Source organism: Capsicum annuum, chromosome 10, assembly GCF_002878395.1.
Source record: "Capsicum annuum cultivar UCD-10X-F1 chromosome 10, UCD10Xv1.1, whole genome shotgun sequence".
In the NCBI taxonomy this organism is placed as follows: Eukaryota; Viridiplantae; Streptophyta; class Magnoliopsida; order Solanales; family Solanaceae; genus Capsicum; species Capsicum annuum.
The window spans coordinates 138141366-138154803 of record NC_061120.1 but is presented as its reverse complement, the minus strand read 5'-3'; positions in this window follow the sequence as shown (position 1 = coordinate 138154803).

The window sequence follows — 13438 nt, the reverse complement described above, 5'->3', positions numbered from 1 at the left end:
GCTTTTATGACATAATAAGTCCTAAATAACTATTCTATGTTCTAAGTATATGTTCAACGTGATCCCCGTGCTATTGTCTTGAATTGAAGAAGTTGTACGAGATGCTCAGGATATTGTTGCGATATGGAATGACCATGTTATTGAAGCCATGCAAGTATATACATGTTGTGTGCATTCCTGATCATGTGATAGTTTGTTGAGAATCATTCTTATTATGAAAGCCTTACTTATGACATATTGAATTGTGGACTCAAATCTTGTGATCAAGTCATGTCATGTGTGTCAGTTTCCTCCTATCGAGTCCTAGGGGTACTTGTACCCAAAAACTATAGCTGTGTGCCTAGAGCCATGTCATGTTTCACGATATCCGAACTCAAGCTATGATTCCATAGACTTCAGTCAGTCATGTGACTCAGGAAAACCTCATGATCTTAGTCAGTTATCAGATATTAGTAACATTCCACCAGTCAATAGAATTCAGTAAGATTAAGTCATGTACAGTCAGTTATTCATGTCTAGTCCCTCCAGATGGGAGTAGAGGTTAGCAGCGAGTAAACCCAAGGATGGGAACTCACCCGCCAGTTTAGGGTGTGATTATTAATAGTCATCCTTTTGTTCTAGAACTACGTAGCCAGCGTAGGTTGAGACATCTTAACCCATCAGATTAGGGTTGATGAGGTGTCTTAACCCATCAGTTTAGGGTTCCCACAGTTCTCATTAAGTACCTGCCAGATAAGGGTGACTCATAGGCTATCCTTACCCGTGGCACGGTATTGACACCCCTCTAGTCGGGGCAGAGATTGGACCCCAGCTTAGCTATAACGGCATACATGGGGCATGTCGGTTAAACACTACTTCCCACAGTTCAGTATCAGTCTCAATAAAAGAACTCAGGGCGTTCTTTAGATTTCAGTATATACAGGACTATCAGATACAGTCATCCATGTTATCAATTTCAGTATCAGTCATGACAGTTATCAGTAAACCATGTATTAGCTTACAGGTCATGATATCACATGTTCACAGTCCTAGTTTCTATATATGTGTGTTTACACTCCCACGTTCATATTACTCAATCAGTGTTGTTCATGCATGAAACCCTTTATGTTCAGCCTACCTTCCTCATATACTCAGTACTCTAGTTGTACTAACGCATTTGCGCTATGGTGCTTTCTTTTCATGTTACACCATAGGTTCCGAGACATGAGCTCCAGCCCAGCAGTAGCGGTAGCATTCCAGTCGCAGAGACACAGTGAGTCCTCATTGATTTCTGGACAATATGATTTGATACATTTATTTATTTCTTCAGTTCAATTTTACAGAGTTAGTTGGAGACATGTTTCTTCAACTCCTTATTCAGATAGTTTAGAGGCTTTCAGATTTACGTTCAGAATTAGCTTTCAGATTAAGTTGTTTTGGGTATTTTCACCCACATGATTTTATTCAGTTGAACCTTATGGCCTCACAGTTCTATGTATTTCATATTATTATATCATGATTTGCAGTATTCAGGTACAGATATCAATCATGGGTTAGCTTGTGGTCCCTCGGGGTCATGAGCACCATGTAGCATTCTGGTTCAGCGAATCGGGGTGTTAAAAACTTGGTTTCAGAGCCTAAGGTTCAATAGAGTCCTAGAAAGTCTGAAAGCCGCATCTAGTACAGTCTTGTACATGGGTATGTTGCGCACCACATTTATGTGCGGGAGGCTATAAGATATTTTAGGAACAGTCCTCTTTCTTTATTATTCATGTCATGCTAGTGAGCATAATCACAAGTTAAGCTCTCAGTCTAATCCATTCTTCTCTTATTCCAGACCATGGCCCCAAAGAGAAGAAACCAACCAGCTCCTCAGCCCAAAGATCCTTTAGGCAAACATATTTCCCATGCGGAGTTAGAGCCGTATTTACCACACTTGCTCAGTCAATGGCTGCACAGAATGAATGGCCACTAGTATTCCAGACAATCCAGTGGCCAATCCTAAAGCAGCTAGGGTTTGGGACTTCACCTAGATGAACCCTCCATCTTTCCATAGGTCTAAGTCTGATAAGGACCCTCAGGAGCTCATTGACCAAGTCCAGAAGGTCATTGACATCATGGGTGTTACTTCTATTGAGAGTGTTGAGTTAGCTGCCTACCAATTATAGGATGTTGCTCATGATTGGTACAAATAGTGGAAGTCTGAGAGGCTAGATGATATAGGCCGTATCGAGTGGGAGGAATTTGTCACGGCCTTCTTAGACAGATTCTTTCCCCAAGAGCTGAGAAAAGCCAAAGTTCTTGCGTTCATCAACCTCAGGCAGGGGAATATGATGGTTAGGGAGTATTCTCTCAGATTTACTCAGCTATCCAGGTATGCTCCTCATGTGGTTGCAGATAATAGAGCTAAGATGAGCAAGTTCGTGTCAGGGGTCAACTTGTTTCCTACCTTCGGGCAAGGAAAATGATTTCTAAGGGGTGTGTGTATCATCTCATGTATGTTAAAGATTCCAGTTCTGAATCTCCCAGCCTCAAAATAGTCCCTGTTATTAATAAATACTCAGATATATTTCCTGAAGATCTTCTAGGCATTTCTCCCGAAAGGGAAATAGACTTGGGCATAGACCTGCTTTCAGATACTCAACCTATTTCTATTTTGCCATACAAAATGGCACCAACAGAACTCAAGGAAATGAAATATCAGTTGAAGGATCTCTTAGATAAGGGATTCATCAGACCCAGCATTTCCCCATGGGGTGCGCCAATATTATTTGTGCACAAGAACGACAGTTCTCTCAGGATGTGTATTGATTACCGTCAACTCAATAAGGTCATGGTCAAGAATAGATATTCTCTTCCCAAGATTAATGATCTATTCGACCAACTTCAGGGCTCCAGTTACTTTTCCAAGATAGACCTCAGATCAGGCTATCATCAACTCAGAGTTGGAGAATGTGACATTTCAAAGATAGTTTTCCGTACTCGGTATGGTCACTTCAAATTTTTAGTCATGTCATTTGGTCTTACCAATGCCCCTGTAGCTTTTATGGATTTGATGAACCGTGTGTTCAAGCAGTACTTGGACATGTTTGTCATAGTGCACAGAGCGTGATCATGCAGACCATCTCAGGATTGTTCTTCAGACTCTCAGGGATCACCAGTTATTCGCTAAGTTCAGCAAGTGCGAATTTTGGCTAAGATCAGTAGCATTCCTTGGCTATATTATTTTCGGTGATGGCATTAGAGTAGATCCTCAAAAAACTAAGGCTGTAAGAAACTGGCCCAGACCTGTATCTCCATTAGATATTAGGAGTTTCTTGGGTTTGGATGGCTATTACAGATGGTTTATTGAGGGATTTTCTTCTATTGCATCTCCCATTTCTAGATTGACTCAGAAGAAAATTAGGTTTTAGTGGTCAGATTCATGTGAGAAGAGCATTCAAGAGTTGAAGACTCGACTCACCTCAACTCAAGTTCTAGCTATTCCAGATGGTTCAGACGGTTTTGTAGTCTATTCTGATGCATCCAGAGTGGTTTTAGGTTGTGTCCTCATGCAGCATGGTAAGGTCATAGCCTACGCCTCTAGACAGTTAAAGCCACATGAGAAAAATTATCCTACTTATGATCTTGAGTTAGCAGCGGTAGTTTTTACCTTAAAGATTTGGAGGCATAATCTCTATGGAGTTCATGTAGATGTCTTCATAGACCATAAAATCCTTCAGTATGTCTTTTCCCAGAAAGATCTCAATCTTCACTAGAGAAGGTGGTTAGAGCTCTTGAAGGATTACGACATGAGTGTTCTTATTATCCGGGAAAGGCAAATATTGTGGCCGACGCTCTCAGTTGACTCTCCATGGGTATTATTTCTCACATTATAGATAGTAAGAAAAATATGGCTTAGGAGATCCATTAGCTTGCCAGACTAGGCGTTCGCTTAGTTGATTCTTAAGAGGGTGGTGTATGTATTCATAGTAGTTCAGAGTCATCTCTAGTTTCTAAGGTGAAAGAGAAACAAGACAGGGATCCTAGCCTTGTCAAGCTCAAAGAGTCAATTCAGAATCAGAGAGCCGAGGTTTTCCCCAAGCGGGAGATGGTGTTCTTCGTTGTCAGGGTCGTCTATATGTTCCAGGTGTAGATGAATTGAGGCAGTGAATTCTTGTAGAAGCGCATGGTGCGTAATACTATATTCATCCAGGGGCCACTAAGATGTACCACGACATGCAGAAGATCTATTCGTAGAGTGGGATGAAGAGAGATATTGCAGAGTTTATGGCTAAGTTCTCTACATGCCAGCAGGTTAAGATAGAGTATCAGAAACCTAGTGGTTCCATGCAAGAGTTCACCATTCCTACTTAGAAGTGGGAAGAATTTAACATGGACTTCATGACGGGTTTGCCTAGAACTCGTCATCAGCATGATTCAGTCTGGGTCATTATAGATAGAACGACCAAGTCAGCTCATTTCCTTCCTGTTCGTACTTTTTATTCCACCGAGGATTATGCCAAACTCTATATCAGAGATTTAGTCAGGTTACACGGTGTTCCACTATCTATCATCTCAGACAGAGGTACCCAGTTCTTTTCTCACTTTTGGAAAGCATTCCAAAAAGGTTTTGGTACCCAAGTCCATCTCAGGACAGCATTTCATCCTCAGATAGATGGTCAAGCAGAGAGGACCATTCAGACTCTTGAAGATATGATAAGGGCGTGTGCAATTGACTTCGAGGGAAGTTGGGACGACCACTTGCCTTTGATTGATTTTGCATACAATAATAGTTATCATTCTAGTATTCAGATGGCTCCATTCAAAGCTCTCTATGGTAGGAGATGTAGATCTCCGATTGGTTGGTTCGAAGTTTGTGAGGCCTCAATAATAGGTCCTGACTTAGTATTCAACGCCTTAGAGAAAGTTCAGTTGATCAGAGAGAGACTCCGGCCTGCTCAGAGCCGACGAAGTCCTATGCAGATGTTCATAGAAAGTATTTCGAGTTCGAGGTCAATGACTATGTCTATCTTAAGTTTTCTCCCATGAAGAGAGTGAAGAGATTCGGCAAGAAAGGGATACTCAGTCCCCGATATATCGGTCCCTTCAGAATTCTTTGTCAATTCGGCAAGGTAACTTATGAGCTTGAGTTGCCTTCAGATCTAGCCTCAATCCATCCAGTCTTCCATGTCTTTTTGCTAAAGAAGTGCATAGGTGACCCAGCAGTTGTTGTCCCTATTCAGAGCATCGACATTCAGAATAGCCTCTCTTATGAAGACATTCCAGTCAAAATCTTAGATTATTAGACTCGCAGATTGAGGTTTCCAGTATAAACTTGGTACCTATTAACCATTTCATACTCAGTCATGAATTCATGTATCAGTTGTCCGTGCATCAGATATGCACGAGTTCAGTATGTTTAGCATGTCAGTCATGAGATCAAGTTTTAGTTCTTCATGTTCAGTTTAGGTTCTATTATCTTGTATTCCTTCTCAGTAAATTCTCATTTGTGGATGAATGTTCCCAAGGGGGAGATATTGTAATACCCGACATGTTTCTAAGCTAGGAAGTGAATAAGTATTCCTACGTATGAAATATCCTATCCTGCGATTCATACTTAAGTACATGACTTACAATGAAAATCCTAGTGATAGGATAGCTTATAATGCATTAAGCATGTTCATATGAGTTACTTATGTTAATACAAGCTAAGAGTTTTTAAATCCATCAAGTTTTAGTGTTCGATTTTGCAAGGTTCATATTTGAATGAGTATAACTCGATGTTAATGTGGTATTTTGGATGATTTAGACCCTTCAAATTATAGAGAATCGAATTAGCTTTCCAACGATACCAATTTTACCTTAATCCAATACCCAAGAGAAAAGTTATGCCCATTTTTGTGAGAGACAGTAAGGATAGGTGATTGGTTGGGCGCTGCCCAACCAAACATAGGTGATTAGTTAGGCGTCGCCCAACCTAGCTTAGTCAATCACTTGGGCACCGCCTAAGTCAGTTCTAGATGCCAAAAACACTCCGTTTTGAGTTATTTTAAGGGTAATTAAGTCTTTTAACACTCCTTACACGTCCCTAAACTTAACCCTACGAAATATATAGCTTCTAAACATATTACAACCCTATTATCATCTCAAAGCTCATCATCCAATAGCACTAAAAGAGAAAAACAACTAGGGTTGCGTAACTAAGCTTGAAGATCCGATTTTAAGGAAATTCCTTGGTAATCATCAAGAATCTTCCTTCTAAGGTATGCGTGAGTTGATTCATGGACTTCTTTTATCCATGAAGCTCAAGAACTATCTTCTAAATTTTGTACTATGATGTTTATATAGTTGGTGGTTGATGTTCATGTGGTTGGAGTTTGATGATGCCTAAGATGGGATCTTTACATGTTTATTGTGAGGATATGGTAGTATTTAACGTATAAATATGTGAAATTGGTGGTTGAATATTTGTAATATTGATGAATCCACCTATGCCTAAGATGTGCATGTAAGGTGTTTGTGAAAATACCTAAGGGAATAGAAATCATGCTTTTATGACATAATAAGTCCTAAATGACTATTCCATGTTCTAAGTTTATCTTCAACGTGATCCCCGTGCTATTGTCTTGAATTGAAAAAGTTGTACGAGATGTTTATGATATTGTTGCGATATGGAAAAACCATGTTATTGAAGTCATGCAAGTATATCCATGTAAGTTATGTGCATTCCCGATCATGTGATAATGTGTTGAGAATCATTCTTATTATGAAAGCCTTACTTATGATATTGTGAATTGTGGACTCAAATCTTGTGATCAAGTCATGTCATGTGTGTCAGTTTCCTCCTATCGAGTCCTGGGGGTACTTGTACTCGAAAACTATAGTTGTGTGCCTAGAGCCATGTCATGTTTCACGATATTCGAACTCAAGCTACGATTCCATAGACTTCAGTCAGTCATGTGACTCAGGAAAACCTCATGATCTTAGTCAGTTGTCTGAAGTCAGTAACATTCCGCCAGTCAATGGAATTCACTAAGATTAAGTCATGCACAGACAGTTATTCATGTCCAGTCCCTCCAGATGTGAGTAGAGGTTAGCACCAAGTGAACCTAAGGATGGGAACTCACCCGCCAGTTCAAGGTATGATTCTTAGTAGTCATCCTTTTGTTCCAAAACTACGTAGCCATATGATTCTTTGCCGACATTGTTTGGGCATTGTCCCATTATTAAAATAATAACACGACCTACATTATTAAGGAGTTTTGGTAGGAATATCTTGGAAACCGTGTGCAATTCTTTTAAATCCTACAAGGATTAGGATAAGTGCATTATATATACACACTTTTTGGATAATTCTTAGACAATTTTGTGTCGGTTTGGACATAGTGGACAAATTGTAAGGAGGTTGCTAATACTTCTAGGTTTTTATTTTCTCTTTAATTAGAATTAATTATTCATAACATGTATTCAATTATTTGGATCGTGATTATGAATATTAGTGGCTAAATGCCCTTTTTTCGAGGTTAAAGCAAAGAACATGAGTACTATTATTTTTTATTAAATTCGTTTAATCTCCTTATCATTATTGATTGTTTGTTTATTATTGATTTAATTATTTGATGGATTGATCACCCGGAAAATACATCTATTGTCTACTCTTGTAAACTCGGGAGAGGGAATAGGGAGATAGAAGATGGGAATAAACAAAGTTTAAATTTTTATTCTTTTATAAAATAAAGAATTTGACTTAGCATCTAGCATCTAGCATCTAGCAAACTAAATTTATCACATTTTTCTATAGGTGTGTCCCGTAGTGCACAATTTTGCATGCTAAATCTTATCAATATAATTCTTTTACGATAGTCCAATAAAATTTCTAGTGTGATCCCTATCGATCTTTATACCTAGAAAAAAGGACGTCTCACCAAGATCTTTCATTTCAAATTTACTGAATTAAAATTTCTTGGTTTCATGTAATAAACCTACATCACTACTTACCAGTAGAATGCCATCTACATATTGCATAAGGATAACAAATTTATTTCCACTAAACTTGAGATATATGCACTGATTAATATTGTTTTCCTTAAAATCAAAAGAAGTTATCACCTGATCAAACTTTTTATACCAATGGTGGAATGCCTGTTTTAAATCATATATGGACTTTTTAAGTTTATATACAAAGGTGCTTTGGATTTTGATACTCAAAGGTTTATGATTGCTCCATGTATAGAGTTTCTTCAATGTCTCCATGGAAAAATACAGTCTTTATGTTCATTTGATAAAACTCTAAGTCATAATGAATTACAAGTGTCATAATAATTTTAAAGGAGTCTTTCAATAAGACTGACGAAAAAGTCTCTTTAAAATCTATGCCTTCCTTTTGAATGAAGCCCTTGGAAATTAGGTTTTCATTATATCTTTCAATATTACTTTTCAAATCATGTTTGATTTTAAAAATTTATTTACAATCAATTAGTTTAGAGCCTTGTGGTAACTCGAGAAGATCCCATGCGCAATTATCTTTCATAGACTTCAACTCATCTTTCATGACTTCAATTTATTTAGCTAAATTTTGACATAATTTCGCTTGACTAACGGTTATAGGATCATCTTTCAATTCTATGTCAAAATCTTATTATTGAAGATAAACAACATAATTATCCAAAATTATATTTTTTTCTGCTAGATCTTCTTTTAGGTACTTCAACTTGAGGTTGTTGAACGTGAGATAATATCATTGTATTTTCTCCATAATCCTAATTTACAGGTTGAATACATTCGGTAAAGTAATCTGATCATTTTCACTAGAATTAATATTATCACATTCCTCTTAAAATATAATTTATTTGTTTTGATTACTCCCACTAGAATCAACATCCTCAAAAACTTTGACATTTTCTGTCTCAAAAAAAAATCTATTCGAGGAGTCATAAAACTTAAAACCTCTTGATATTTCTAAGTAACCTACAAAGTAGTAACTAATAGTTCTTGAATTCAACTTCTTTTCATTAGACTTGTAAGGCCTTGCTTCGACTGGACATCCCCAGATATAGATATGCAAGTGTCTAATACTAGACTTCTTACCAATCCACAACTCGTATGGAGTCTTCGTTACTGCTTTGCTTGGAACTCTATTTAGTATGTAAATTACAGTCCTTAATGTTTCTCCCCAAAGCAACTCAAGTAAGGAAGAATGACTAATCATACTTCTTACCATATTCTTAAGAGTTCGATTTTGTCTCTTAGCTACACCATTTTGACTTGAAGTCTACGACATAGTGTATTGAGGTACAATCTCACGCTCTGTCAAATACTTTACAAAAAGTCTTGGATGTTGTTCACTTGATCCATCGTATCTACCATAGTATTCTCTTCTACGATCAGATTTGACATCCTTAATTTTATTACCTAATTGAGTTTCAACTTCAACCTTGAAAATTTTAAAAACATCCAAAGATCATGACTTTTCATGAATTAAATAGAGATATCTATAATGGGAGTAGTCATCTATAAAGTTAATAAAGTCATAAAAAATAGATCATAAATGTCTATATGTATCAACTCTAAAGGTTCTTTACTCCTATAAGCACCTTTTTTCCTTATATTCCTTTGTTTTCTCTTAATATATTCTATACAAATTTCAAAATCTGATAAATCAAGGGAATTAAGAATTCATACAAGCCTTTGAATTCTTTGTTTAGTAATATGACTCAATCGTTTATGCCATAACATTGAAGGATTTTCATTTGTTAATTTGTGATTAGCATCAAAATTACTTGAATGTAGATTTTTGTTGCTGCGTGAACCTTGTCTGTGTAATTTGTATAACTTACCAATTAGAGTATCAGTTTCAACAATATTAGAATTTAGAGAGATACTACAAATTCCATTTTTAATAGAACATTGTATACAGATATGTCCAAACGAGAAATAGAAATTAAATTTCGTCTAAATGAAGGTACAATAAATGTTTCCTCTAATTCCAAATAAAAAATTAGAATGTAATGAAATTCTAAAAACACCAATAGCCTCCACAGCTATTTTATTATTGTTGTCCACATAGATGTATCTTTCAACATTAATCGACACTGGATTCCTTATGAAATCCTGCATAATGACATTTATGTGAGTAGTTGCATCCGTAACTATCCATCAAGTCTCACTAGGTACCATAGCCAAATTAACTTCTGAACAAACGAAGTTGAGAAGTTTACATTTCTTTTCACGTAAGACAATGTACTTGATACACTCTTTCTTTATATGACCAAGTTTCATACAAGAGAAACATAATGATATTCCTTTGTCTTCAATTTCGTTAGTCTTACTCCTTTTTCGCTTATGTGCAACAGTTTTAATTCTAGAAGTCCCAAATGATCACATTTCATCGACTCTCCTTTAATTCTATCCTCTTCTTGCATACATTTAACTATAAGCTCACTCAAAGTCCGGTTCTTAAAGTTTATGCCATTAGACATGAAAATATTATTCATATTGACAAATATAAAAGACATTGTAGGATAAAATAAATAATGCTCACAATTAATCATTCTAATAAATCATGTATATGTCCAGATAATTAAATTAAATAAATCTAAAAAAAATAATAAATAAATCAAAAATTATATTTATCACACACATATACATATAAAAGTGGACCCATCTCAGGATACCTAACACAACACAACATTGATTTCTAAAAAGGCCTAACAATATGCCTTTCTTTGGACCGACACATTATCAGCATGTATTACAAATGTATCACATATTTATAACTATCTGTAACTTGACCAAAATAATCTTCTTTAAAATTATTAATTTGCATAGATAAAAACATACTTACATATTAAAGAAAAAAAAATCTACATAATAAAGATTAGTTTGACAACATATTGCTTCAATTTACTCACTTTTAAATAAGAACCATTCAAAATTTCATCGAGATAAACTCACTTCTCCACACCAAATATTTTTCATATATAATACTTTATTACCTCCACTACTTGAAAATGCAATACCAAATAATTATTATTATTATTATTATAACTTAATCAAGCAGCTTGTTTCATTTTTTTTTATTAGTAACTAAAAAATAAAAGGAAGAACCAAAAGAAGTTAGCACATAATTGAATGTCACTTTTTCTCTTTTTCACAATAAATAATAAATAAAAAAACTTTGATTGGCAGAATACACACAAAGAAATCTGTCATTGTTTTTTGAAATTGGTATCGACATGCCGTTTGCAACAGAAAAAAAAATTGCATGACAAGTATGGCATTCATAGCCGCGATCATTATGCACACATAAGCAAATACAGTCCAGAAAAAGTTCAACCACACTTTGTTTCTTATCCGAATCTGATTCAAAAATTATTAAAAGGGAAAAGGTTCAAATATGACATTGACCTATCAGAAATAGCTCATTTATGTCATTCGTTAAAAGTTGAGCTCATTTATGTTATCGCCGTTACAAAACTGGTTCATCCATGCCATTACTTTTTAACAGTCATTTTTAAAAACAATCTTGCCACGTGGCAGCTTATTAGAGGGCCACGTCATTTTTTATTTTATTTTTTATTTTAAAAAAAAAATAATTTTCTTTTTAAATTCTTTTTTTGATCTATTAAAAAGAATCCACTCAATTTTTTGATCCATTAAAAATTAATTTGATCTATACTTTTAAAATTTGATTAATTTTTCATGATCCAACAAATCGTTAAAGAATTTTTTTTAAAAAAATCTACTACTAAAATTTATAACCAAACACTATTCTAATTAAGCATATAGTATGTCTTAGCATACATGAAATATTGTGTCAGCCGAATGTAAGTAACTTTTTAGTTTTTTATTTTTTAACTAAGCATAGAATGGCATCATCAGCATCTGGGGCGGCTCAAACAAATTTATGGCCTAAGGCAAAAATCAAACGAAGGCCTTGCGTTTTATTTTTTTATATAAATTTTTTTTTTCTATAAATAGTATTTAATATATTTCTTAAAATTTATAATTTATTATTACTAAACAAAAATAGGCCCCTCAAACTTTGGGGTCTTAGGCGACCGCCTTTTCTCCTAAAGGGTTGAGCCGCCCCTAATCAGCATTCAACATTTGTGCGTAACACTTTATGCATCATCATTTATCATTGCAAAAATAGGAAGGCGACAATATGCCGACATATATAGTATACGTAGAGTTGGCAGAATGAGAAGCTAACTATTAATAATATAATAATATTTGATGTTTATATATCCATTCAGTTTCAACTGAAAAATGACAAAAGTTTTAGTTAATCTGAATCTTTTAAAAAAAAAAAAAAGTGATAAAAAGTGTGGAGTGTATACTCTCTCCATTCTCTTTTAGTTACTCGTCCGTCAATTAAAATAGATATTTTATTATAATATATTTATTAAATGATGTTTACTATTGTATTTGAAATTAATTTGAAGAAAAAAATAATTAATATTAAAGGTAAAATATGAAAATAATCTTAATATGTCAAAATTGACAAAAAAACGAATCGAACGAGAATGTTTTAAGAATATATTCATGAAAAATTAATCAAATTTTAAAAGTATAGATCAAACTAATTTTCAATGTATCAAAAAGTTGTGTGGATTCTCTTTAATGGATCCAAAAAAAAAATTAATTTTTTTAAAAAAAATTAAAATAAAATTAAAATAAAAAATGACGTGACCCTCTAATAAACTGCCACATGGCAAGGCTGTTTTTAAAAACCATTTGTTAAAAAGTAATGGTATAGATGGGCCGGTTTTGTAACGGCGATGGCATGAATAAACCCAACTTTTAACGGATAGCATAAATGAGTCATTTCTGATAGTTCGGATAGCATGAATGAGTCATTTCTGATAGTTCAGTGATATATTTGAGCCTTTTCTCTTATTAAAAACACGTCTAACAAGACATTTTGGCAATACAACTTGTTGAAAACTTTAAAGAATTCACCCAAGATCACATGTAAATCATTAGACAGAGGTTCGACTCTAGAAGAATAGTAGGAAATACTAACCTTGTTCCATTGCAATAATTGAATCAAGAAATTCGAATCTTCTAAATATTGATATTGTTCTAAACTATTTCTTCTCAAAAATGGACAAAAAAGAGAAGTATTATGTTATATCTGACTTAGGTACCAAATCCCTGTATAGTAGCCTAAATGCCTTTTCAGTTTTTAAAGTATTTTTTCAGGAAAAATGCCTTTTCCGGGAAGGCGCCTTTTCAGAAGAGGTGTCTTCTTCTAAGTTTAATGTGAATATATTTTTTATTTTAGTCAAATTGGAGTTCAAAGAAGAAACTGTAACAAGCCTAAGAAGAGAAACTTTTTGTTAGAATATATATTCAGTTTATTTTGAAGTAAGAATTTGCATGTTATCCATCTGCAATGATCCTTTTAGCTTCATCTTCTTGACATATTTTAAGACAAATAAGATATAGTGAGTAGGCTAAACAGCTCGAAATA